At 48.3% G+C, this 27,302-nt stretch overlaps 1 protein-coding gene across 2 annotated transcripts in view; it reads left to right on the plus strand.

The window, feature by feature from the left end:
* Positions 1–27,302, plus strand: part of RALY (RALY heterogeneous nuclear ribonucleoprotein) — a 159,718-nt gene that overhangs the window by 96,795 nt on the left and 35,621 nt on the right. The window contains exon 1 of one of the 2 annotated variants that reach the window (XM_067307499.1): positions 17,720–17,798. The exons of the other annotated variant lie outside the window; for it this stretch is intronic. The gene's annotated coding sequence lies outside the window, so the exon portion shown is untranslated. Of the gene's footprint in view, positions 1–17,719; positions 17,799–27,302 lie in introns of those variants that run through there. 2 annotated transcript variants of the gene reach the window in all.

A 27,302-nucleotide genomic window follows, 5' to 3' on the forward strand; every position in this document is an offset into this window, starting at 1 on the left:
CCAGGTCAGTAAATAGAAAGTGACACTTTTTAAGTAAAAATATATAAATCTCATAAGGTTTCCTTCCACCACCGCTGCCTTTAAATCCTGCCTGCGCTGGAAAGCAGCGGGGCTCCACTCGCTTTTCTGAGCATCTCAGAATGATGAAAATCCCTCGCTGGCAAATCCTAAAATTACAGGGGGGAAGTGTGAACTACTAATCAGATCTGGGTTGTCGTAGGCAGAATCGGGAAGTACCATGGGTTTATTCTGGCCGATGCGGGGGATGATTAGACAGATGGACTAACCTGCTCCTGAGCCTTCCTGAAAGCGAGGAGGACAAGCCGGCTTTCGCCGTACAGGCCATGAAGTGCCTGATCCCGAAAATGCCCGCACAGCCTTCGTAGTGCCGGGGATGGGGAAGCGGCAGCCTCCCGGCCTTGCCATTTCTGGTTGCACTTGCAGCTGCTTGAAGTTATTTAGCATCTCAAAGCTGGTGGCAGCGGTGGCTCCTGGGTTTAATTGCCATGTGCTCGTAGGGCGCTGGACACGGAGGAGGGGGTCTGGTCCTTCGGGTCTGGTCAGTTCCTGATGTGTGTGCGGAGGTGGCACAGGTGGAAAACAGCCCCCTGCGCCTGTTGGCTCTTTCATCACCTGTCAAGCGCCCACACGGAGAGCGGAGCTCTCTTCTTATCCCGGCTGAGGAGCATCAAGGTGGGATTATCCCTACATTGAGAGGGCTCTTGATCCGGCTGCGTGCCTGGCGGAGATGGTGTGTCGTCTCCCTCAGCTCGCGGCAGCGATTTCTCCTGGTTTCCTCGCGCTGCCGGCGAGGAGGGACATTTTCCTGCCTTCCCACGCTACCGTGCTCCCAACCATGGAAACCTGGGGAGCTGCTGAGCTTGTCTCCTTGGGCTCTCCCTTCCCAACCTGGAGCTGGGTCTATGCCAAGGGCGTGCGGGGAGGAGAGGGAGGCAGGAGGGACCCATCGGAGGTGACGGATGCTTTTCTCCTCCTCCGTTGCGGTGCCGTCCAGGAGCGGGCGGCCTCCCCAGGCCCTGGCATCGGAGCCGCTGTCACGGGTCCCACTGCACCCTGCGCAGCACCCTGGACGTAGACGCTGAGATAGGATTTAGCTGAGGAATGTCTTTTGAGGGGTTGTTTACTCTCCTTTGGAAAGTTGATGCCTGATTTTGTTCAGATTTCTTGTCTGGATATCTTTACCCAGACAAATTTATTCATTTTTCTCCTTTGCAATGGTAAGACTGATTCAGCCGTGGAAGATAGCACAGCACAGATGAACATCAGATCAGATTTAGGCTGGTGTTGACTATCTTCAGCAGCTGATACCAATCTGTGCATCGCCAACCTATTTTCCCTGTGAGGGAGATTGTCCCCAGAATAAATAGGTACACTATTGTATGTAAAAAAATCCCTTCTTCTGATCCCACTCATCCTGTCGAATCCCTGACCCACTTAGATTTGCTTTGAATGGAGCCATTTCTCATATACATTCGTCCCAGTGCAAAGAAACGTAATTATCTATGTGCTGCTTGTGCACAAAACTCTCTGACATGTTTTGGATGTTGAAAAATTTCCGAGAATAAACAATAGGACAGTTTTGAAATGTTCACAAACTTTTCCTTCCCACCTCATAACCTCCAGAGAGCAAATAGAAAATATTCAGTGCTATCAAATGTTAATGAAATTTCACATTTGGAAAGAAAAAAAATGGGAAAATACCCTCCAGATACCGTTGCTGACTCTTTCCCTTTGTTCTGCCCTCTCTAGTGGCTTTGTTCCTTCAGCTCTTCGAGAAGTTTGTCCTTTTGTCACACTTCACTCTTTCTGCTAGTGGGTTGAGTAGCTGAACTGCTTTAAGCAGAATGTAATGAAGTTTATCCCAGTCTTGGCAGGGCAGAGCCAGTCCACGGTGGAGGCGCGCAAGTGTGTCGCTGGTCCAAGGAGCGCAGGTCTCAGCTGCAAGACAGGGACTGTCATCTCCTGTGTCCTTGGGCATCATTTGCCATGTTGCAGTCATGTCCCCTTATTCTGGCTCCCACGAGCAAAGCCACCATAGACAACCACCAACCATAATCTGGAATGGGGTATTTTTAATTAAAAAAAAAAAAATTGGTTAGGCACAGGCAGCTGCCTCCTGCCTCTCTTTAGCAGAAACATTATTTGTATCAAGACCAGTTTCATATCTGCTATATCTGCTCCAGTCCTCTGTTTAGAGAGGGGCTCTTTTGACAGCAGTTTGTGCTGCAAGATACTGGAAAGGGTCACTGCCGCCTTCTTGGCGGTTTCTGATGCCACAGCTTCAGAACTGCGGAGCAGGCAAACACGTCCCGGCGCCCGCAGCATCCCGCGTCCCGCTCCGTGTTGGCTCCGATGGTGGGACCGGCAGCCCGGGGAGCGTTGTGCAATGTGGCATCCTCAGTGCAAGCCTTTGTAAGGCATAGTGTAAGCTGTGGGGTTGCATGTCGGAGCGGGAATAGGGCATAGATGAGTTTCCAGCCCAGCTGATTGCAATGTTGAAAATTGATAGGACTTTTGCCCAAAGATTGGGCCCATAGCCCCTGCCCTGGAAAATGACACAAATGTGCAGAGAACACGGGTGACGTCCAGGCTCACAGGGGGACCTGGGGTCTCCACCTCTCTTAGTCCACCGGTGTTTCATTTTCTCACAAACACAAATGCAAGTGAAACCTAAACACCTTTCGTCTTCATCAAATCAAGACAGGTCGCAGGTACTTGTGCAGATCGTAGTGGTTGTGCTTCTGTACTTTTTAACGGTACAATCTGGGCTGTTGCCATGGTTTCGGCACTAACGGACCAGGGTGTAGGAAACAGAGCAACCCCTTGGAGGAGGAAAACCAGTGTTACTCTGGGAAGGGATTATTACGTATTATTTTGGTATTATTATTGCTCCTTGTTCATTTTTTCAGCTGCTGGGTGTTAGCAGGAACAGTAATTAAAGCAGCCCAGTCCCCGAGTGCAGTGCAGGCATTTTGTGCCATGCTGCCATCAGTCCTGCCCACAGTCCCTGTAACCCCTCTCGAGAAAAGCCTGGGGCTAACTGAGGTCCTACCTTGATAACAGTCTCTTGTGGCAAAATCCCAGTGACATCCCAGTCCTTCTCCAGCACCTAACATGAGTGTATCTGCAGGTATTACCCTGCAGAACAACAACGTCTCCACCCCATTTTGCAGATGGGAAAACTGAAGCACAGAGCTGCAAAGTGACTCACCAAGGTCTCCAGCAGGCCAGAGGGAGAAGCAGGAATAAACTCCAGGTCTTCTGAATTGCAAGTCAGTGTTTGACTCATTGCATTACACTAAGCATCTCTCTAGTCTCCTGCATCAGCCCCTGTACTTGGGTATAATTCAAAGCCTTGGAATAGTTTTGTACAACCCCCTCTGAGATGTCCTGTTCTCTTTTGGCACAGATCTTGCTGCCGATCTGGGCTAGTATTTCTAAGTGGGAGCCTTTAATCGTGCAGTAAATGTCTTGGTGCATTGCTGGTGCAGCCTCTCGCTAACCCATTAGAAAAGCACCTTCTCGCTGTTTATTTACCCGTGTGTGTGCTTAAGAAATAAAAATAAATGCTAGGGGATTACTCTCCTAATGAATAGATCTTTGTGTGCATGCATGTAGTGCAGCATCTTACAAGTCCATCTCAGTGGTTTTTAGGTCTGAGAATGAAAGTTATAATGAGTAAAATATTGATTTCCCATAAAAGGGTTTTAATCAAATGCCCTGACACCCCAAGGGGGACAGAACTCTGCTGCAACACCAAATTGCACTTCATACACCATCTATTTTTCAAACACCGTATAAATGAGCCTGCCCACTGGATGTATATGAGTGTTCCCAGATGTCATACATCACAGGAAATAAGAAACGCAGTGTATCTGGTAGGGAAGGGAGAGGTCTGGCAAACCTGTCGCGGGGAGCTATGGGGAAATCAAGACTTGTTATTCCCTTTGCCAGGACTTGCAGCCCATGTAAAGGTCTGACATGCAGTGCTTCCTCAAGCATTTAAAATCCCCATGGCTCTGTTTCTCCTGAAGCACTGTGAGGGTATTTGGGTTTTCTTTGTTGGAGGCCAGCTGAGCTGCCAGGTAGGCAGGTTGCAGGAGCAGGAGCTCATCGGGGGACAGGACCACATACTGCTCTGAAGGACTTCTTTCTTTCATGGTGCATTTGGAAGAGATCTCAGGATGTATTTTGCAAATCCTGGGCACAGTTGGTGAAGGTAGGAGAAGCTCCATGGTGCAGATCAGAGAAAAGATGGTTGCCCTTAATTACTGTCGTTGCCGTTAGATCCAGTTGGCCTTTGGCATCAGCTCAGGGATGCGTTTTTGCACCTGTTCCTTTTCTCCATTCATCCTTTGCCTGCCTGAGTCTGGCTCTTTACGTTCCTTTTGAGCTCTCTGTCCAGACATCTCCTTAGACCTTTGGACAGGAAGCATGTGCTCAGGGAGAGATTTCCTGCCTGCTGAAAGCGATGCCAGCTTGTCACAAGTTATTCCTTTATGCTTCGGGCAAGGGGTGAACCTTGAACAAGGATTAAAACAACAGAAAACAGCAAAACCCAACTAGTATAAAGAAAAAGAGAGAGAGAAAGAGGATTAAGTGAGCAGTCCAGCATCTCCTGGTAATAGCATCAGGTAGGACAAGCTGCTGGGCTTGCAGGGCCCACAGTGGTTGGTAATGATGAAGCTCTGCTTGGACTCAAGTACAACACCATGTACAAGGATTTGGCAACCCCGAGCAGGGAGGCGCAGGCCCTCCTCTTCTGCACTGATTCGCTGCAGGGTGCTGGATTTGTCACTGGTCTTCCTGAGGGCCTCAAGGCTCACCAAAGTCTGTGGAGATAGCTCCTTTGTTTCAGCATGCTTCGGATAGGAGTTGAGTCTCTGAAAAACAGGACTACCAAGAACGTGCTGACAGTCTAGCCACACTATCTCATATGTTACAAAAGCTAGCTTTCTCTGGAGATGAAGTGTGAGATTTGCCCCCTCCTGGGTATTAGCTGATTAGTGGCAGTAATGTCTGTTGCTCCCACTCCAGGCCTCCTAAAGCCAGGGCAAGGGCAGCAGGTACCAGAATGGCAGAGTGGTAGTGCTGAAAAATGCTCACTTTCCCCCTTTCTTCTCTCAAACTGAACGTCTGCTGCTATTTCACTACATCATCATAAGCTCCCTGCCTGTGAGATCTGGCTATCCCATCAGGCTGAAGATATCTAGAGGGAGGATGGCAGGAGAAGCAGCAGCTTATGAGTCTCCTTTAGAAGAAGAGAGGTCTTGCCGCTGGAGGGAAAAGCGGGTTGCAGTGGGGAATCTGCCCGGAGGGGCTGGATCTCCCATCCAGCCAAGGGAGCACTCCAGGAGAGACACCTCCGGACACATTGTACCGTTTCTCCTGCAGCGACCACAGGTCCCGCGAGCTCCCTCTTCCGCACCACTCACACAACGGATGGCAGCATGTGCTCAGCCAGTGTGTGAGTGCTATAGAGTCTTAATTGTGCACTGGGGCAGATGGCCAAAATGGGAATATAGCCGGGCTTCTTTCTACTGTGCAGGAGGAGGAACACCAGGACTTAATTACAGACAGCAAACACTGATTTCTTTAATTAAAAGAACTCAAGTGACTCCAAAACAGATGGCCAATCTCTCCCAGTATGAAGACTAAGAGCATCTTTAACATCTGAAGAGATGTGTGAAAGATAAGGAGAATGACTTTATTGTCTTTTTTTCTGGCAATTCTGTAAATAAATCAACCACTCTGCTCTGCGTGGGCCAGGCTCTCTCCAGGCACCACTGTGCCAGGGACTTCAAATGGGCTATGCTTATTTACACCTGATGAAGTGCTGGCTCTTCATTAACTTTGCAGTTGCTCCAACCAAGGTGGGCACCAGTTGTGTGGTTTGTGCCCATGGTGCCCAGAACCATACCCAAATTGTGGTGACCTTGGTGGCGTTCGGGTGACTTCAGGGGGTCTTTTGAGCATAACTGACTTCCAAGCCTGACCTCTAGTCTCACTGAGATTGTTCTTTAATAGCAAAGAGCAAAGGTTACCGATTTGTTTAAAGGCTGCACTAGGCAAAATACACAAGTGGCATGAACAGCTCTGCAGCTCATGTATGGGATGTACACTTTAGGGCTGGCCTCTTGAGCACCTGTCTCGTTACCCAAGCACCACCATTAGGATAAGTGCTTCTCTTCCGATATTTGTCACCTTTCTGCCTGCTGTTGCTGGCAGCAGCTGCTGCTGGATTTGAATGCCTAGGGTTCCTTCTCCAGGTTAAGAGTGATGTGAGTCTTCTTCTAGAAACCCAGGAAAAGACTAACACCTTCCTGAGGCATGTAAAAAGGCCATGCCTTTGCACTCATAAGCACTGACTTTGTACATAAATGAAAGCAAGCTGTGTTAAGAGGCAAAGAAAGGCTGCACCAAATTGAGTAATGAACCGTGATACAGTGAAGTGAATGGTAAAATGAAGCATGCTGTTGTGATACTGGTGGCCACAGTGCTTTTATTCAGCTTTCTATGCCTTGTGAAGCAGCATCTTTCCCTCCATTATACCCTGCCCCAGTCTGACGTCGGGTCTCCCAGCTGGATGGGCTGTTTCTATCCCATGAGAGGAGTGCGGCCATATCCTGTTTTAAAGTTGAATAAAGAGTTTTCTTTCTGAATTTTCTGCTCTCCAGACCCTGGCTGAGACATCCAAATACCACCACATCTTGCCACTGCACTGTTTCATCTCTCTTTCTTTTAACACCTTCCCAGGGGAACACTGAAAGCCTTCTTCTTCCTTCATCCCAGCTTCTCTCATTTCAGTCTTTCTCTGCCATCTCTCCAGATATGATTCTCCAAGCTGCCACTTGGGAAATCTTGAGTAGAAAATATATAAATGAGCTCTCTCTGAACTCTTATTTTCCACTAGTCAGCAGTTGAGAGCTTCTTCCCAGCATGTCACTCCTGTCTGTCACACGGAAGGCAGGGTGGGCGCCTGCACCCCAGGCCCTGTGTGCACTTGCAGCAAGTCCAACAAACCAAATCCGCTGCCCGTGCACGGAAGTTTCTGAAAGCTGTGCATGATGCATTTGACCTCAGCCGCAGACCCCAAAGCTTGCCTCATCTTTACAGTGAACTCTAAGAGCCCATTTCTTTCAAATTTGATAAGAATTCTCCAAGACAAAGCTCTATCACTGGGACTCCAAAACAATGTTTTGGAAATCATCTGGTAGGCTTCTTGACTAATATAAATCCAGCATGGCTCTACTGACATCAGCTTATACCACTGGAAATCTGCTTGCCAATCTGCACCTAATATTATACAATGCAGCAGCGATGGCCAAATCTTCTCCCAAGGTAAAATGGTATCACGCCATTAAAGTCACAAGCGCTCTGTCAGTTTGCATCGGTAAAGCATCTGATCCAGAGGTTTTGACATTTAGATTGCCAGGACTAGGTGTCCGTTTCTCGTATCATCAGTATTTTCATATTTTTATTAGAATTGTAGTCATGAGAATTGTATGTTTGAGGGGATTTTTAATAATAAAGTTCTACCTAGAGGTAACCTTTGTTTTATGAATGATTTCAGTCTAGAATAAATTACCTAAAGGAAGGAAGAGTGCTATGCTGCAGTCTCATGCAGGTTTGCCAACCCTTGCAATTTTACCATGGGCCTCAGTCTGTTTTCTTAAAACTCCAGTTCTTAAAGCAATATCGTTTGCGAACCTCTTCACTTTCAAAAAAATAGTAGTGTGTTTCTAACCTAATGTGATGAAAAGCTTAAAAATTCATTCTGAAAATGTCTTACAGATTAAAAAAAAAAAACAGAAGGCAAATGAAAGCAACTCAAAGATATGTTTCGAAGAATGTCAGGAATGTAAATTCATCATGGGATTTTGGTGTGTGGAAGGAACTGAGAGATGGTGTGGGATGGCTGAAATGGTAAAACACCCACATTACACAAATGGGATGGAAGAGGATGTTCAGCTCTGTGTCACGCTTCCTGGCAGACCAAATATGGGATCTAGGTTTTAAAAGGAAGGGGATTGTTCACAGTACGCTCTTGTCTAGATTTCAGCCCACCACACTGTGAAGTTTGAAGGCTGGCAGCATGAGAGGACTGGGCTGGATCCCACTCCTAGCTCGAGAAGGTGAGCTCCTCTGGTTTCAGGAGACCAGCACAGACCTGAGTGAGCATATCTGCTGTGAGGGACCCACAAACCAAAGAAAGTTAGGAAATCACTATATGCCAGTGTGATCGTTTGCAGAGCACAGGACAGGGAGGAACGATGCCTGCTGGTTGACTTAGAGTGGGTTTTCTAGCAAAACAACCAAACTTGGTTTGGCCTTTGGAGGATGGTCCAGCGCTCAGAGTCCCAATGTGCTGTTTGCATGGTGCGCAGTCTGTCCTCTTCCACAGCCTGACTGCACAGGCTTGGTCAAGTCATGTAAGGCTAAGATGACAAAAGAATATAGGTGCCCAACTCCAGGTTTTGTACCTTGTCAAGGACAAAGGCAAAGCATCAAGGAGTCTTCACTATAGGAAAACCTCTCTCTTTCTAAAGCGTGATCTGCTTGGTTCTTCTCTTTCTGCAGGGGAAATGAAATAAGCTTAAGTCCCAGATGGTTTCTGGAATAGCTGGGACTGAACAGACTCAAAACATAAAGACGAATTACAGCATGGAAATCACTGTGACCTTTCCAAAGGCTCTGAATTAGACTCAGGTGGTGCCTAAGCCTTTATTGTCTGATCTGGATGAAGATCTGGACTTTTCTCTAGTTGAGTATTCATCTCCTAGATGAATTCATCTCTCCAACATATCCTCACCTATCCAGGGTTCTCCATCCACCACAAAAAAGTAGAAGTCTCTCTGGGTCTGGGGTTTGGTCATTGCTAAATCAATGACAGAAAGCAGTTTACTGCTTAGGAGTCAGCTAACTTGAGAGGAGCTTGAATGTAATGCTCTTGACCCCAAGGTTCACATTGCACTTGAGCAAAATAAACAGTGAATTGGGGAACCAGATGAAAGCTTTGCCTTCAGGAATGATTTAAAGGATTTCTGGGAGCCAGTCATTCTCAGTGGCTTGCATTATTATCTTTTGTTTTCATTGCTTTCATATTTCCTCCCCACTCTCTTCTTCTGCCTCACCTCTCTCTAGAATTGGAAAGTTCTCAGTTGTTCATTTATTAAGCTGTGCCTTGAATCAAGTTGACCTGGCTTTGTATGAGGGATCCAGAAAATCTGAACACTGCAGGCTCAGTATATCTGGGGTGCTCCCCTGCCTGGTCCTGCATTGCTTTCTTTTTGCATACTTTTTTATCTAACCTGGAGGAGGTGAGAGTGGGCTGTGCCACTGTCTAGACCCTGCTGTCTTGCAAGGAGCATCCTCCTGGCCCAATATTGCCCTCCAAATGGGGTCGGGTGCCTGTGGCTGAGTTCTTCCAGGAGTTATCTGAGCTGCTGTTGTTTTGATTAGAATGGTTTGTCCTTCCCTGTCACACATAATTTCTGTTACGATGGCTCATTTTTCTTGGCTGTAAGTGGAATTGCAGAAAACAGATAAGCTGTCTTGCTCTTCCTCACTGATGAATCATGCTGCCTTCCTTTTCACATCGTACACTCTCTAGGTTCACTGCTGCCTCTGCTCCACAATAAATACTTCCCAAACCCAGTGCTCGGTAAATCTCACCCAAAGCCTGGAAAGTTTTAAAGGTGCTCTATCAAGTCACACCCCTATTGCTATTACAACCATCAGAGATTGTGCCGAGTATGAGCATCTGAGCCTTTTACATAGTTTTTGCAAACAAGTGGAAAAGGTAATAACGAGAATAAACCAGCGCTGCCTGAACTGGCAGGAGTGAAGGAAGCTGATGTGGGGGCCAACGCATCTCCATAGCCATAGTGCGAGCTAGGAGGACAGCACTGCATGGCACAGACATGCCTGTTGGCTCACTTCAGCCACTAGCTGGTTACCAAAGCATCGCTGGGCAGCACAGAGCGTGGTGCAGCTGCCAGACCTGCCCGCCGAGCACCGCAGGCGCTTGGAGGTTAGTCCTTGGTGCGCTCTGTTCTGCTGCAGCTGTGCTGCAACCAGCACCTGAGCTAGGAGAGTCAGTGCCCGCGCAGATGTCTCTGTCCTGTCTCGCGCTTTCCTGTAGATTTGCCCCAGGTTTGAGTCCATGGTTGGCCCCCAGCGTGCTGCATAGCTCAGCCAGCGTGGCCCTTCCCACAGTCCTGTCTGAAGGACGACTTCTGTGAAGCAAGTCCTCGAGTGCGAACAGCAGGCTTGGAGCTTCTCCTGGCCGTGCTGGTCTTACTGAGGCAAGTCTCCTCTCTGAATCAGTGCAGTTTCTCTGTTCAGGGCCAGACCGGCTCCCGACACAGAGCAGGGCTGAGCACTGCTGGGAGCGAGCGCAAGCCGTGCAGCGCCCAGGGCACACCTAGCTTTGGAGAGGCAGGAGGGCCACCCCAGGGCTTGGGCCATGCCAGCAGGGCTGGCCCAAACCGTGGGTGAAGGGGATCTCTCCCCCCACGATCTGCCAGCGACAGTCGCTACCCACACCCAGCCCTCCCTGGCTGGTCACTGGAAGCAGTGACACCCGTATTTGTCTCCCTTGAAATGTAGTAGAGAGGTGCTGCCCCTCTGCCTGACGTATTCCTCGGTGAGATTTCACGTGAGGGGCATACAATTTGCTCCAAGAGGAAACTTCTGTTTTACACAATGGCTTTAACAAATGCCGTATTAGCCGCATGAGCAGGGAAGTTGGATGGGGTTCAGATCAGATAAGTTGAGGATGTGGAGATTTTCTGATCAAAATCTGACTGTGTCTGCATTAAAATATATACCCCGTATCAGTTAGTTAAACAAACATTTCTATAAATCTCAGTTTGTCAGTCAGTCATGCAGAAATATTCCTAAATTAGTTATGGAGAACCACATCCTTCTCTCTTGCTAACTTGCATCATTATCCCTTCCCTTTGCTTACTCTGCACCAAAGTATCTCGATCCTGGATGTGTTTTACTAGAAGCAGAAGCAACGTGACTCCAATTCTCTTCTGCTCTGGGGGAGGGAAGTTGCTTACAGCTTATGGGCACAAATCAGAAAATGTTCAGAAAGGATTTTTGTCTGGCTGTAAAACATCACCTCTCCTCCTGATCCAGGCCTTGGTGTCACCCAGAGGAGCTCCAGGGCTCTTAGGTGGTCTTGGTGCCATTACCCCAATGCTCTGCCCTCGGACCATCTGCCCAGCCTAGTGTGCCTGGCAGTGGGGACACAGCGGGCCTGCCCGGCCCGGGCTCAGTTTTACTAACTTCCTATCACTCAGGGAATTGCCTGATTTAGGGGGCTGCCAATCATCCTGCTAAGTCAGGTTTCCAGCTACTTTGCATCTCACAGGAGGGAATTATACTCTCTAATGTATGTCAGCATCACGTTTCCGCTCTGCCTTGTCGACTTGAAAGGGCAAGAGTGAGAAACCTGTAGTAAATCAAGTACCCGTAGCTCTGTGTATATTAATCCCCCTCTTATAGTCTTCATTTTTCTTGTCAAAAGTGTAGCAAACTGCGTGCTCCTTGGTTCTGTGCCCATGTGTGACAGCGGACACAGCAAACACCAAGCGGCCCCCCCTTTTCCAGTGCTCAGGTGCCTGCACAGCCCTAAGAGGTGCAGGGCTGTCACCCTTAGGACCTGGGCATAAATGCTACCCAAGCAGAGCAGACCCCTGCAGAGGTGGGTGCCTCGTCAGACTGGCTCAGCAGTAAAGCATACAGGGTTCGAGCTGTGAGTCCCTTTTTTGCACTGGGGTCACAAGTTTTGGGGATTCTTCTATGAGTGCTATAGCTGTGCACCATCTCTGCAGAGTGTTGGAGACAGTGTCTACAAACCCATGAGGAAAAAGCTTTCATTGGAGGGACACGCTGCATGGCTGCCTTGTCCTGACAAAAGTCTCTGTGGAGCACAAGACGGGAAAAAGAAAGAAAAGAAAACTGTGCTTGAAACAGCCAGCAGGGAAAGACACCTACGCTGGAAATATCTTGTCCTGCAAGAGCTGCATTCAGGGCCAAGGAGACACCTGCAGAATCAGGCCTTTGGAGGACATTTCCCAGAAACCTATAGCCAAGGCAGGGATTTTCCAATCTCTACAGTCCGCTCAATATTACCTATTCCTGCCCATTCCACTTTTTTTCCCAGATCCGTGGCTGGGGAGAATGAAAATAGAAGAACATATTTTTGACTTGTAAAACCCACTTTGTAGAGCCTTCAGTGGCTCTTTGCTCCCATTGTTTTTACAGGCGCAGTTAAATTTTATTTTAACCAGGGCTGGATATTAAACTGGCCCAAGCAGCCAGTTACATACAGGTACCTCGGAGTGGGAAATAGCACAAACTCACCTAGGGGCACTGATGCAGAGGGAGGGTGATGGAAAGGAAAGAGTTTGGTGTGGTGCCATGGATGGTGAAGTGAGATGCTGTCTATAAGCCTGCAGAAAACAAGATTTCTACATTTCTATTGCTTCTGTAAGTGCTTGTTTTTCGATGGGATTTTTTGCATGCTTTGGGAGTAGTTTTCAGCCTACCCCAAAATATAATTTGTAGTCCATGGATTACTCAGCTGGAAACTGCTTCCCAGCTTTACTCTAGCAGTGTTTTATTCAGATGTGTTCTTAAAACCGTATTCTCTTCTCATCCTAAAAACTCCATTCACTCTTTTCACCTAATTTGTAGAGGAGCATGTGAGAGGTGTCTTTGTCTCTGCACCATATAAAATATACATTAGTGCTTTCACAGGGGATGAGCAAACCATTTTACTGGTCAAATAACCTTGCTTCTGAGTAAATTCTCTCATTTTCCTTTGGGAAAAAATCCTCAGTCCATTCATTTTTTAAATGTCTCATGTAAATTAAGACGACTTTGGTATTTTCTAAAGCCTTTCACCTCACTGCTTCATCATTTGTAAGCTTCTAATCCCTTTAATCTTCCCAGTCAGGAGATGTCCAGGCAGCAGGGAGCTGTGTAAAGGTGTGGAAAGCTCACCAAATTCCTCTGTAATGCCCTCTTGCTCCATGCTCCTGGGAGCTCTGCAGTGACACATTAGCCGATCATTGAATGCCTGATGGAGGAACAGCAATGCCGAATGCTTGCGATAATTATTTCTTGAGTTGGAAGCCAGTTAAGAAGAGAGGGATCACTTTCTCAACCTGCTGCTAGCATGCTGGTGAAGTTGTACAGGTCACTGAACCCCACTCTGGGAGTCCCTTTCCTCTCCCACCTTCTGGGAGTTTCACCCATCTCCATCACCGCACGTTCAAGTGTATTGCCCACCTTGTCATTGCACGACGCCAAGGGGCCAAGTACGGTGCTGCCGTGCTGCTGCTAATAGATACCAAATCACATAGAAAGAGCTCAAGGCACAAGCTGCACACAGTCCCAAACTGGCCAAATTTGGGGGTGGCTGTAATTTTTATATCTGTACCAATTTAGTACCTTTATTTTCCCATCTGCTTCTCATTCAGCTATAGTGCAGTCCCCTGAAGCTTGAACTGGTGCATTAAATAGAGTGGATGGTGGAATTTCAGAGATGTTTTGTTGAATAATTTTTATCACTTTACCTAGACCCCTATAATCTACAAGAATGTGCCTTTGGGTGTTAAATATCACTTTGAGGCAAAGCATCCCCATTTAAAGGATGTTCAGATCCTACTTTCAACTGTCTTTGAAACTAAATCCACATTTTCATTCATTTTTTAAGATAGTCACCTTTACCAGACAAATCCTACTTTCAGTCCAGAACCAGGGATGCCATTGGCATCACTAAAACTGATTGCCAGAGGAGAGGAGAGATGCTCTTGTGCCGTGTTAGGGGTCTAGAGCAGAACTCTAAGGTCTCATCTTTAACCGTAGGCTGCAGTAGGTTTTTATCTGGGTATCACAATGTTTCCAAGCCCAGTTAGCACATTTTGGGTGATTTCCATTGACTGAGAAAAGTCACATTTGGAAAGAGAGGTGTTTGAAGGGAGCCTATGTTTTCTTGGGAATACCTCAATATTCAGTGATGCAAACTGCTTTAGTGTTAGATCTGAGATATGTGATCAAGTTGCCTCATCTTTTCGTGGTATTACTTGTATAAATGAAGGCACACTTGAAAAGCAGATGTAGAGATGTAAGAAATCATTGCTGCTAGGTGTTCGTTACTGCCTGGCATGTAGGACATCTACGTGAATGCTGAGTCCATTTCCTTGTGAGGTCAATAGGGCTGGTTTAGAGCTCATCCCAAGTGATTCAAACTACTCTGGTGTGCTTTGTGCTGTGAGCAAAAACCCATTAGTTTAAACTTCAGGTGGTCAGCTATGTGAATGGAGGTGGCTGCTTCAGAGTGCTCCTTTCCTGGCTTACAAGCTATTACCGTTTTGCATGCCCACACAGAGACTGTTCCCCGATGCAGCTGAAGTGCCACTGCTCCACTGAGATCACTAGCAAAAATGTAGTAGGAATATGTGAGTGCTAGTGGGATCCAACTTAATTTTACAGATATGATTTTTTGCTGCCTGAAACCTTGCACGATGCCATTTCTTTCTGTGCTCTACAATCCCTTATTGAGATCTATTCAGCTGCAGTTTCTTGTGGCTCTGCTCAGGGCACAGAGCAGGAGAAGATCAGGTGCTGAGTGTGGAGACACCAAACTGCATGAAATCGCAGCCATGCTTCTGGAAGGCAGCATGTGAAGCGCCTGCAGCCCTGCACTGAAATTTCATACATGACTCTTCTTTGGGACTGGAAGGGACTGCAATAAATGGCAAAGGTCTCTCGTATGCTGCATGAGCAAGAGCAGACGGTGCCTGCTCCACCTGCAAATCTGCTTTTACAGAACTGATGTAGTGCCCTGGTAGCAGGTCAAGAGGAGAAGACCCCAAGGGGAGACACGGGAGCCAGCTGAGCCTGAACCAAGCACTGGCAGCAGGATGAAGCTGGGGGTAATAGTCACTGGAGACACCCTCCTGGAGACAGCAGACCCCATCTGCTGATGTAACTTGATGTCTCCAGAGGTCTGTTTCTTGCCTGGGGAGGGGGGGGACCTGGATCAGGGAGGTTGTGGAGAGACTGCTGAGGGTCACCTGGCAGAAAAGGAGAGATGAACTGTTGGACCTGTTATTCATGAACAAGGAAGAACTGGTTGAAGATGGAAGATGATTGAGGGATATGGTTGAGGGAAGCCTTGGCTGCAGCAACCATGAGTTAGTCAAAAGCTCAAAAAGCACAGGAACCGCCCATTCTGATGTGGAAAAAGTCAAGCAGGCATGTCAGGAGGCCAGCATGGAGGAACAACAAAGCCCCAGCTGAGCTTTTTTCTATACCAAAAGGTAGTACCCAGAGTGTGGAAGCAGGTCAGGCTACCCAGGAGGATTATGAAAACACTGCCCCGATGTGCAAGCCTGCTGCTCTCCTCTGCTGCCATTTCACTTCCATGTTTGTTTTCCTCTGGGACCTCACAACTGGCCAGCTTTCATAGCTGACAGGGCATGAAGGATGGCTCCCTGCTGGAGAAAATATGTCAGGCAGGCTGCAGTTTGTAACCTGCCCAGCAGCTTACAGTGATGGATGGCCACGTCCCCATCATGGCATCCATTCCTCATCCCCCCGTCGGCACTCTTGCGTTTCCTTGTCATCCTTGTTTCCTTGGCATGTCACCTGCAACCTTCCAGCATCGTAGCCAGTCAGGACAGATCTGATGAAGGGAATCTCCCAAGCCAACCCACTTGGCAAACTCTCAGCAGTGCTGTTGAGAACCAGAGTGCCGAATCTGCAATTCTTGCTCCAGCAGAATTCCCTGGAGGCCAGGACTGAGCTTTGCCAGAACAAAGCTGACCACTGCTAAACCAAGGGGCTGAGTGGACTTCGGCAGTGGCCACATGACTAAGCCATGGACTGGGCAATACATGCTTCCAATGCATTTCTGGTCTGCTCTTTCGAGTTAGATCCAATTAACAGGGCAACCTGATTGTCTCCAGCTTCTGTCAGCATGTCCTGGTGGTGGCAAAGAGAGGAGAATCCCTCCGGCAGTGAAGTCCTGGAGGGAAACAAATGCAAGATAATGAGCAGTCATGTGTATAATAAGGTGCTGAATAAATTTATTAAAACAAATTATCCTTTAATCTGACCACCTACATAAATCAGGCCCTGGGACTGCCCTGAATTCCATATTTAACTAACACTTAAATCATAGCAGTTCCTTTAAGAACTGCTTGCCAATCCATCTTGCTTAAAAAATGTTAGAGAATCTATCAAAACAAGCAATCTGCCAGGCTAGTTACCCTCAATGTTAAGCATTTGTACCTTATTTATAATCTGAGTTTGTCTAGCTTCAACTTCCAGCTGTTGGATGCTGTCACGTTTTTGTCCAGCAGATAGATAAATTCCCTTATCAATTTCCACTTAATGGCACTTACAGGCCACGATCAAGTCACCATGTAACTTCCTCTTTGTCAAGCTACAAAGATTTTGCTCCTGGGATCTCTCAGTAAAAAAAAAACAACATGTTTTCTAGTCCTTGAATAGTTCTTATGACTGTACTCTGAGCTGTCTCCAATCTGTCTATGTTTTCTTTAAGTTGTCAACCCTGAATTTTGGCCAGGAATAGATCTATCAGGGCCAAAGGCAGCATTCTTCACGCCTCCTCTCACCATTGCCTGATCCAAACAAGCCAGAACTTCATAAGCCATTTTGGGTCCAGTTAATTTCCCACAATAACCTCAAAGCCTTTCCAAAGTTTCTGCTTCCTGAGATGGGGTGTGTCACCTGGGAGCCTAGCCCACATGGTTTGTTCTGGCTATCAGACCTTGCATTTGGCCTTACTACCAAAGTCCAGATCTCCTGTATCTGTGATCCATCTCTTCATTATTCTCTGCTTCCCCCAACTTTGTGTCATCAGCAGATAGCTCCAGTGATGGTTTAATGTCTTCCTCCAGGCCATTAATAGAGACAGAAAGCAGCATGGGGACAAACCCAAGTCTGATGGGATGCCGGGAGCATCTGCGGGGCGATGGTTCCTCCTTGCAGTTCCATTTTGAGACCTCTCAGTTCAGCTGGGTTTTAATCCAAGCTGATTTTTTACTCAACAGATTTCTTAATCAAAACATGTGCCCCAAGTCAAACATCTTAAAGAGGTCTAAGTGCATCACATCAATACTATTATTACCTCTGTGCAACAAACTTGTGATCTTATCGTAGAACGATCTTGCTTTACTTTGACGATCCCAGTTTTCCATAGATGTGTGTTGATTGGCATTAATTATTTTACAGCCATTATATATAGCAGGTATCACTGTCATCATTTGCATTTGCAGATTGCCTTTCGTCAAGGTGATTTGCAACCATGAACAGATCTTCATGACATGATATTGGACCAGAAAAGCATTCACTTTTATGCAGATGTGGACTATGGCACAGAGAAGTTACATAAGTTAGTGAAAGAAAGAGGAATCCTCCCTGCTTTCCACGTAAGGTGTTTTCATGGATGCTTCAAAGGATGCAGTTTTCCTTCTCACAGTGAGGGTGCTCAGCACCCTAAACACAGAGCCCTGCATGCCCTGAATGTCCATCTCTTCCCAACTTCATCTGGTCTCGCAGACAGGCAGCTGGTTGAAGAGAAAAGGAGCATCTGAGCCATATGGACAAATTAAGAAATTAAATACCTTCAGGGGAAGAGACTGCTTGATATTTACTTCCCTGTGCTCAGGAGCACGGGTCAACTGGCGAGGTGGTGCTTTGGAAAAAAGCCCTGCAAAGCCCGAAAGGTAAAACACTGCTGCTTATGAATTCTTCCTGTGGAAAAAAAAAATGTTTTGGATAATCTGATGTGATAAAAGCTGACTTGAAGCCCCATAAAGTGCAGGTATCAGAGAGCAAGCCATCTTTTTATTCGTCACATCTCTAGTCCAGCTCTGCTAACATTGAATTCATTGCAAAGGATTGTGGCAGGGGGGTCAGCGAGAGTAGGACGGGGCCTGCTGTGGTTTCACTGGTGGTGTTCTCCTGCCACCTCAAAACATAGCATGGTTGGGGCTGTCCTCCAGTATCACTGGACTGAAAGCCCACTGCAGACCCCCAAGGGCAGGCTCTTTCAGTACGTGACCTTCCTGAGTCCATCCTGCTTGCTCCAGAAACCCAGAAATTTTGTCCGAGCTCATAGAAATCACCTTCCTCACAGCAGCTAATCAAGAGGGTTCTTGCCCACGCCACATGCTCAGGTGCCATTCTTTCTTCCCTCACCCTCTTCCACAGTGTGGCTTTGAAAGATTAGATTTTTTTAAGTGAATACTAAAGTTCTTTTCTCTTTTTCCTTGCCAAAGTGTTTAGGGTGCATTTGCTGTTCTCCAAAGCAAAGGAGTAGGGGGTAAGGGAGTTTCTTTTGCAAGAAGCAGAAGCAAAATCACTGGATACCAGGAGAAAACGCTGGCTGTCAGTGGGTTCACAATACAGACATTGAATGTGAATAGCAAGTACTGCCTTTTTGCCACTACCCGTTCCATTTGCAAATAAAACAGCTTTCACTTTGACCTGTCGAAATTAAAGTCTTGGGGATGGATGGGGTTCTGGAAAACACTTAAAGAATAGAACTTTCTTGATTTCTCCATCCCTCATTAAGTCACTGATGGTATTCTGCACTAGTAAGTTCTCAAGAAATGACGGCATGCTGTAGAGAGGTGTTGACATGTTTTGGCCTCTTCAATAAAATATAAATGCATAAAAATATAAAGCCTTCTTCTTGCATTTCCAGAATCAGACTCTCACAAGACTGTTTGGTGTATCATGAGGGTTCAGCTGTGTCATGGGTGTGGGTGTCTTAGTGTGTCTTTGTGTTCTCAACCAGCAAAGCGGAAGCTGAAGGGAGTGACTGAAACTCTGCCATGTTATACCATGAAGGTTTCATAAACCAGCTTGAATTTCCCATTTAGCTTTGTAAACTTAAGTTCATCAAAGAGCTGGTGCTTGGCTCTGGGCTGTGCTCTGCAGCCTGCTGGCAGAGTGATGGCACGAACTCCGTTGTTATTGCAAGATGCCCAGTGGAGCAGAGCACCACAATTTGCACCCAGCTCATTTAGCATTTCCAGATGAACGCTAACCGGCGTGTTAATCAGAGTGTAGTCCAGATGAACCACACCAAAGTGTGGGTCAGTCACCCAGGGGTTATCTCTTAGGATCACTAGCATTTTACTTAGGGGGTTTTCATGCGCCATCAGACTGGAACAAGCCCTGGATGCTAAGACCAAATCTTCAGCACATGTGGAAGAAGCATGAGTGCTCTGTAGTAGGAGCGATGTGGAGGCTGTGTTCCTGGGATGTGAAAATAATGCAGGCAAACTCGTCCAAGCAGGGCAGGGGGAACTCAAGGTTATGAAAATGAAATCATTCTTCTTCTCTTGCTTTTCCAATGACTGCTACTGTTAAAATGAGTAATTGTGGAGCAGTCATGTCCAGACAGATCTGTTTCTGCTGAGAGTTCTTGGTGATAGTCAAACATGCCCTGCACAGCAAGGAAAGCAAACAGCAGCTGAAAGTCATGCTGACTCGAGTGAGTCTCCAAAGGTCTGTGGAATCAGTGCTGTCCAGCTCCCTAGCAGACACAGCCCCAAGCAGCCAGTTTTGCTCATAAAAGATCTGCTTTATTGGGGTTTTAGAGAAGGCAGGATGAACACCTGCCTGCTACTGTGTGTAGTTGTGGCGAGTAAAAGAAAGATAAACAAACTTCTTGGATGAGGATGTCAGCCAGTCACTTCAGGGGACACAAAGATGGATCATTGCACAAACCAAGCATGTTAGACCTCTCTGCTGTCAGGTACTGGCCACTGCCAGACACTGGCTACAGAGCTCCTGACACAGTAGCCTGACACGGCAGCCACATGACTGTGATTCATGACTGCGATGCCACTTTCCTGCTCTGGTGGCACTGCTCCAGGACACATCTGACAGACTCTGATGGACCGAAGCTCAGGGAGCATCTCATCCCGTAGATGTCAGTGATGCTGGATGGACTGAGTGATGTTGAATTGGAGGAGCTCAGCACTTCCTTCCCCCCTGCCCCACATGTCTAGTGCAGTGTCCTGGTAAGTTCCATAAGGAATGAGGTGGTCTCATTCTGACTTAGGTGCTCTGATATTAAGGGAGATACTCCATACCAACGACAGGGGCCCAGCTGCCTGGTCACCAGCGCTGTGTCCCCTCCAGCTGTGAGCACTTCCTTACTTGTGCGGAGGGAGCCATGTGTGACAGCTTGGCCTTGACCCAGGAGCCAGGCAGCAGCACTTGCCTGCTAGCACTGTATGGACAGCCAAGCAGTTCTTCCCTTCTTCTCAAGGCCAGAGAGAGATTTTGTTGCCTGGGAGAACAAGTTTTGCCATTGTGAGTACTCCCTCCACCATGCCCAACAAATTAAAGCCAAATAGGCAGTAAACTTCCATGGTCCATTACCCCTCTCATGGAGGAGGTTAAGTGTGATGAGGGCCAAATTGGCATTAAATGTGATTTAATTGACTCAATAAGCTGTTGTGTTAACAGGAATCTTTACAGTGTTCCCCCTACATCACGCAGACAGTTTGGTAACATCTGGTGCATGCCCTTCCTGGACTTGTTGGACCATGACTTTGGGAGGAGTAGCATGGTCCTGACTTCCCTGGGATATTTAGGAGCCATAACTGGGCTGGGGGCAGAAAGGTGCCAAGGTGGTACAGGGAAGCTGTTCCCACCTGCGTGGCTGCATCTTGTGGGAGGAACAAGGTGAGCAGCCGTTGTTGGTGAGGAGCTGCAGGCCCTTGGAGCAGGGCTCCCACAGAGCCATGGGGTGCTGGGTGCCAGCCCTGGCCCCTGCCCCAGCAGGAAAATTTCTCTTGAGCTGACTGTCTCCATCAGGATGAGATATGGGGAGCAATTACCCATCCTAGAGTAGGGAAGATAGGCCATGCCAGGCTCTGCTAAGCAAGTCAAGAAAGGTGGCCCTGTGTTCTACCCCCAGATAAATCCCCTGCACCTTGTATATCAGCGGTGGCTGCTCTCCCAGCAATCAGGGGCTGCTCCGTCCTTTCCCCGCAGAGGCAGGGCTCAGCATTTTGTGCTGGGGCACACACGCTCAGCATGTTCCGATTCCTCCTCCTTGTGTCCTCCGGACACACAGGTGGGCTTCAGCCAGGCTCGTGCTCCAGGTCCCCTCATACTGCCACAACTGCTCACACTTCTACAAAGCTACGTGCCGGTATTTTTATGGATAGGTGCAAGCACAGCCCATGGTAACGGGTATACAAACACGTCAGGCAGTCACGAGCTATTGGCGTGGGTGCACCTTCCCTGTACAGCATCCCTGGTTTAGGTCCCTTGTAAGGTACCATGGGGGGTGCTCACAGCCCTGGTCTGACATGGGAAGGGACTGCTTCCCTGGGCTGTAGCACCTTACACAGGGACACACACCCCACGGGCTTGGGCCTTGCATCTCCTTAGCCCACTTGCAAGCCTGTGCCCATCTGCTGTAGCAGAGGATGCCTGTGGGCAGCAGTTTTCCTGCTGCAGCTGGTAGATAGCTGCCCTTGGGACCACAGCAGATGTTCATAACCATGTCTGTGCAGGCTGTGAGCCGCTCCCCATCCTGGTGCCAGTGAGGGCTTCGTTGTTTAAGTGAAACAGGGCAAGATGAACACAAGAAGCTGAAGCAGCCTCTGCCCAGCCCACAAAGAAATGGTGATGGAGATGCTTCCCAGAGCAAGGTGCAGCAAGGTGAGCCTGGCTCTCCGGGGCTGGTGGGCCCCCAGGGCAGTGCACCGAGCCCTGCCACCTCTTTGGTAGTTCACGGCTGCTCCAGAGTTTACGCTGTGTCGAAGTGGCAGGCAGCACAGCACCGCCCTTGGCACCACCTGTATTCTTTGTTACTGTTCTGTCCCATGCAAGCAAGAAAAGTGAGCAAGCTGCTTTTTTGTGTGTGGTTTTTTGTTGTTTTTGACTGGGCTGCAGAGCTCTTCCCCTAGGCCTGGCCTGCCATGTGATGCTGGTCATGTCCCAGTGGCCCCAACCCTCAGATCCTTCAGCGCCGTCTCCTGCTTGGTGCACCAGGAACTCCTCCACCTCCTCAGAGGAGGACACGAGGCCTAATGAATGTTGATAAGCCAGCGTGCGGGAGCCAGCGATGCCCTGCGCGCAAGCAGAGTGTTATTTATTACTGACTCACCCTCAGCCTGATGCTGTGCGCCAGTGAAACCCGCCAGCTCTGACTAATGGTCGCAGCAGCTGTGTAGGATATTTGAGTTGCTTTTCCTTTACAGGTTCTGTGGGTCCCCGGTAATTGGAACACTGCGACTTCTAACACATAACAGATGATACAGCGGTGGAGGGAATTTGTCATTGCTTCACTTCCCTCTGGCGAGAAGGGCTCATAAGTCACAGCTGACAAATCTTTTAATGACTTTTAAACTTCATTTACAGAAAAGAATGACCATAATCAACAAACAATGATGGGTTACTAATCTTTCTGTATTCTTAAGAAAGGGGCCTGTGTCTTTAACCCCCTCTATGGAAGCTTAATACTGCAAAGGGAAAGGGGATGCTCTCCACGGAGAAGGGGTGGCAGAGTATGAAGGATGAAACAGCATATGCAGGAAGCTGAGAGAGTCCACGAAGTCCTAAATCATCGCACAGTCACAGTATAAAGGAGAGAATCTACCAACAGCAGGACATTCTTAACGGAGAATTAGAGCAACAGACACTGTACCTTCATCTCAAGCTTGACCCAAAGTCTGCTGAAGTCTGGGGGGAGATTGCCAGGCCCTCAGACACCTCGGGGCTCCGGGCAGGCGGATGCAGAGATTGGAGCATGGCACGCAGGAGCACGTTTGCCCTCCTGAAAAGCAGGCCTTCTTGTGCTCTGTGCAGCTGCATAGAACTGGAGAGGCAAAGACCAGTAGGGAAACAGGATTTAATATTTTTATGGAGAAAAATAATACACAATAACACACTGCCTAACACCCCCCATCCTGTGCTCTGCCCCACACTGTAAGGACAGTCTCCAGTGAGCAAGTGCCTGGATCCAGTGGTCCCAGCTGACCTTAATTCCCGTAGTCTGTGGGGTGACGGATCAGCTGTCCCTCTTTGCAGCAGTGCGTGGCAAGCATTTTGGAGGAATAGTCTGGCCTGGCTCCCAGAGAGGACTGGAGCTTCTCCTTTGATCTGCGGGTGGCGACTGCATTCGTAGTACCCTCCTCAGCTTGTGGTTTTGCCAACTCTCGTGGCATTTGATGCTCTGCTAAAATCCCCGGGGACAGGAAGCACATGGTCACATGAAATCCCTGTCTTCTGTTCATTCATTGAAAAAAGCAGCCGTAGCCTCCCTGGCTGCAGAGGGAAGACCTGGAGGAATGAGAGTCTGGAAGCCAGCAGCAAAGCTCATGAGACCCCAGGGTGCTAGGCAAGGTCCATGAGGGAAGGTAGTATCTCTTATCTCAGACAAGCCTTCGGACACTCGAAGCTGCCTTTAACCTCAGAATGTGTGGCAAAGTGGAGTTGTGGCTTTTTGGCCCTCGGGGAGGTAGGGCTGAGCCCGTGGCTGGATGTGGCACTGTGGGGAGGGGAACCAGCAGTGCCAAACCCAGCACCCAGGTGCTGTGGCCGCAGGTGAGGTGTCTCTGCTCCAGCCCGCGCCCAGCAACGGGGCTTCAGAAGAGAAGAACCAGAGGAATGAGGTTGCACGAGGAGTCTGGGGTGCAGGGACAGCCGTCCGGCACGGCCACCATCTGCCACTGCCACCGCAAGCGCAGCACAGGCCCAGGGGACGAGCTGGATCAGTTTAGCTGGGAACAGCAGGCAGCATTTGCATATTAAAGAAGCCATAACATTGAGATACAGCACTTCTGCTGGGAAAACAAAAACAGGGATGAATAAGGACAGGTTCGGCGGTGAGGCGCTATCCGCGGCAGCTCCCCTCTGGGAGCCGTGTGGCCATACCAGGTAATTAAATTAGGTGCTGGTGGTTGTCAGACAGCCCAGAGTCCTGGAAGCAGGCTCCTGCGCGCAGCCCCGTTTTCCGCTCTAGTTCGACGTTGCTCTGCGGGCAGGGAGAGGCCTGGGACAGGGCTCAGAGCTGCTGAGCGCTGACACCAACACTTGAAAATTGTTCTTGAGCTGCTTTTTTCAAAGCAGGGATGGAGGGAAAGGCCCTGTCCTCTTCTCGGGCTACGGGCTGTGTCAACACACAGGCTGGAGCCACCATGGGCAAGCGCAGACACCACTGTAAGAGCAAAGGGTTGAGCTGAAGCCCCCTGAGGACAACGCCCCGAGGCTGAGACGTGTCCGGGACCAAGGTGGGGTCCTCAGGACAAAGAAGGACCAGGCGCAATGGGTGCTCGCCCACCACAGCAGGGCCCATTGCAGGCAGCGATGCTTTGGCTGCCTTCAGCCAAACCTTGCTGCCTGCAACACTGGCAGCTGCCCCATTGCACAGACCATGCGCTGAGCGCAGGGGAGTCATTAGACGGAGCCAGCCTGGCCCATCCCAAGCACAACTGCCGTCTCTCTATACGCCTGTATTGCCTTCCCACGTAACCAACAGCAGCACCCCGGGTCTATTTAGGGCAGGACATGGTCTACCTAGGGCAACAGCGGAGCTTGGACATGCTGCTGAGGCCACCCTGAGGCGTGGCCAGAGGGTCTGAGGCCTCTGCCACGGGTGCCTATGGAGCAGGCATGTGTCATCCTGAACTACTGCTCCCTCTCACGCCCGAGCCGTGGTCCCCCATCTGGAGCAGAAAGACTCATCTTTGGGAAGCAAGCCTGAGACTCATGGACCTGACCAGGGCTTTTGCACAGCCAGTCTGGGAGGCCCTTTCATCATCCACTCCATTTCCTCACTCCTGCATTCAGGGAGATAGAAGAACCGACAGCCAAGATGCCAGCTCATTAAAAAGCTGTGAAAGTTGCCAGAAAGTTCACTTGCTAAAGATCCCACTTTCCTCATAAATAAATCATTTGCTGCTAAAACAACGTTTGAGCTTGTGGGGGGGTTGTTCATTAAAGTCAAGTCAATAGGCAGCTGATGAGAACCCGTCTCCACTCTGTGAGAGTGGGAGAGTGGGGAACGGAAAACATCATGTTTTCCTATTAGAATGTGAATGATAAAGAATTAACGAATAATTCTCAAGAAATTAGTCATGGCCAGCCATTAATGAGCATCTCGGTAACACACTAATGAGCTAGCTTCAGACACCTCTAACAAAGGCCTTTAATTAGATTAATACATGTAGCGTTGTCCGTAGCCCAGTAGGTAATCATCAGGTTTTGCACCAATGGGATTACAGATGACATTCTATTTAATTGCTGTTTCCTTTTCATTTTCTTTCTTTTTTTTTTCTTTTAAAGATTCTTTCCTCCAAAGAATTTTGTTTCTGTTCTCTAACATAACCTAAATGTTATCCTTGGAATTCTGCATCTGAAAGTGCTGCCAGCCAGGGCTTATCTGATTCCATTGACCTTTAAAATTTATTTTGCTGCTGTCAAAAAGAATGTTAGTCCATTCGCAAGAGATTTCCAAGACGATTAGAAGCAGAGACTCCTGAAAAGTCTATTGTTGCATATTCTACAATCAAAGGATGATCCTAACTTTTTTAGGAGAAAAATGCCTTAATTTAAAAAAATATTTTAATGGAATAAGCAGGGCTCAGGAAAGATCGGTGTGAATGGGTAGTCCATTTGCAGTATCCATGTTCAGTTAGATAGTCAGCTGCTTTGGAGCTCCCTCTCACAGATCTAGCCCCAGAAAACAGATCCCCTTCGGCTTCAGAAGACGCCCCAATTCTTGCACTAACATAAGGTTGATAATGGGCCCATACGCCACAAGGATTCTTCTCATGTTTTAAATGCAATGTTGCTAGCATGGAAGTTGAAGCCCCAATTTAACCCTGCAAGGCTGATAGCTGCCGTAATCCAGCCTCAATTCTGCTTTGGGGAAAACCCTGTTCAGTGCATCGCAGGCATCCTTTTTTTAACAGGAGTCCAGCTCTACCAGCACACCAGAGGGGAACTGCAGGGATGGAAAGGCAGGGCTGAGTGTCAGGGAGAGTTTGGGTGCTCCTTGCTGTCACTTTACTCCTGGTAGGAGCCTGGAGCGGTTTTTTTACATCTTGGAGTCCTTGGGCCAAAGAGAGACCTCGGCTTTATCAAGCAGATGGGGCAATTAGGACAGCGCTGTAAAACGCTACCTCTGCAGCTGACGTAGATCAGCAGCCTTTGGCGCGAAGGCAGGGCGCTGTGAGCCCACGGGGAGCAGCGTGTGTCTGTGCTTAGCTCCCAAAACTCTTCCTCCCAGGAAGCGGCGCCCTGCTCCACGAGCAGCCGTGACAGCTTCAGCGTGGCCGCTCGCAGATGAGCGTACAGTTTGCTGCGCAGCGTTTGGCCCTCGGGCAGGATGAGGAGCAGTGCTGATGCTAGGGCTGAAGTTCCGCTTGGATCGGATCTCCAAGTTTTGAGCCATAGGTCATCTTTTTATCACACTTAATGAGAAGGATTTAAGACTATAACTAATAGATTTTTAAGCATTCTATGGACATGAATAATATGTAGGACAAATGGTTATGAGCCACAGCTATAAACTATGCGCTGACCGGATAGACTTTGTAACCACTATACCTTTAACAGCTGATTAAATACTTATTAAAACAGCTATTGATTATTTATTGTTCCCTTATGAAGTATTTATCAGCTACACAGCAATTTAAATCAGGGTCAGGTTTTCAAAGGGTTGGCAGGATTTCTCCAATTCAAAATGACTTGTTGTTTTAATTAAAAATTAAAAAAGGAATCTGTGACGCTATTTGCATAGTAAGATGGACAGTTGAAGGAAGATTATAGAGGAGCTCATTCTGTTAATGCTGCTGAGCACTTCTTTCTGCCCGAAACCGCTGCTTGAGCGCAGGCTCTCCATTCAAGGCTCCCCGACCTTGCTCTCGGCTGGCAGCCCCCAGGGTCGTTCAGTGACCGCCACCAGCCAGGGCTGGAGCTGAGGATGGATAGAGGCATCTGTCCTGGGACCCTGCAGACACCCCCACACTTACTGTCCCCGGCATTTCAGCAAGACATGACATGAGCAAGGGTGTAATTATTGCAGCGTGCTGCAGCTATGACAAGCCTGGAGGGCTGTGCGAGACCAATGTAAAAATTTGCAAGGCATCAAACTTGCCGTAAAGTAAAATAGATCAACAGGACAGAGTCAACTCTCCTGCCAGAGCCCAGCATAATGCAAAGCACAGGATCTTCCCCCAGCTGATTATTTT

This window comes from Apteryx mantelli, chromosome 18, assembly GCF_036417845.1.
Source record: "Apteryx mantelli isolate bAptMan1 chromosome 18, bAptMan1.hap1, whole genome shotgun sequence".
Taxonomy (NCBI): Eukaryota; Metazoa; Chordata; class Aves; order Apterygiformes; family Apterygidae; genus Apteryx; species Apteryx mantelli.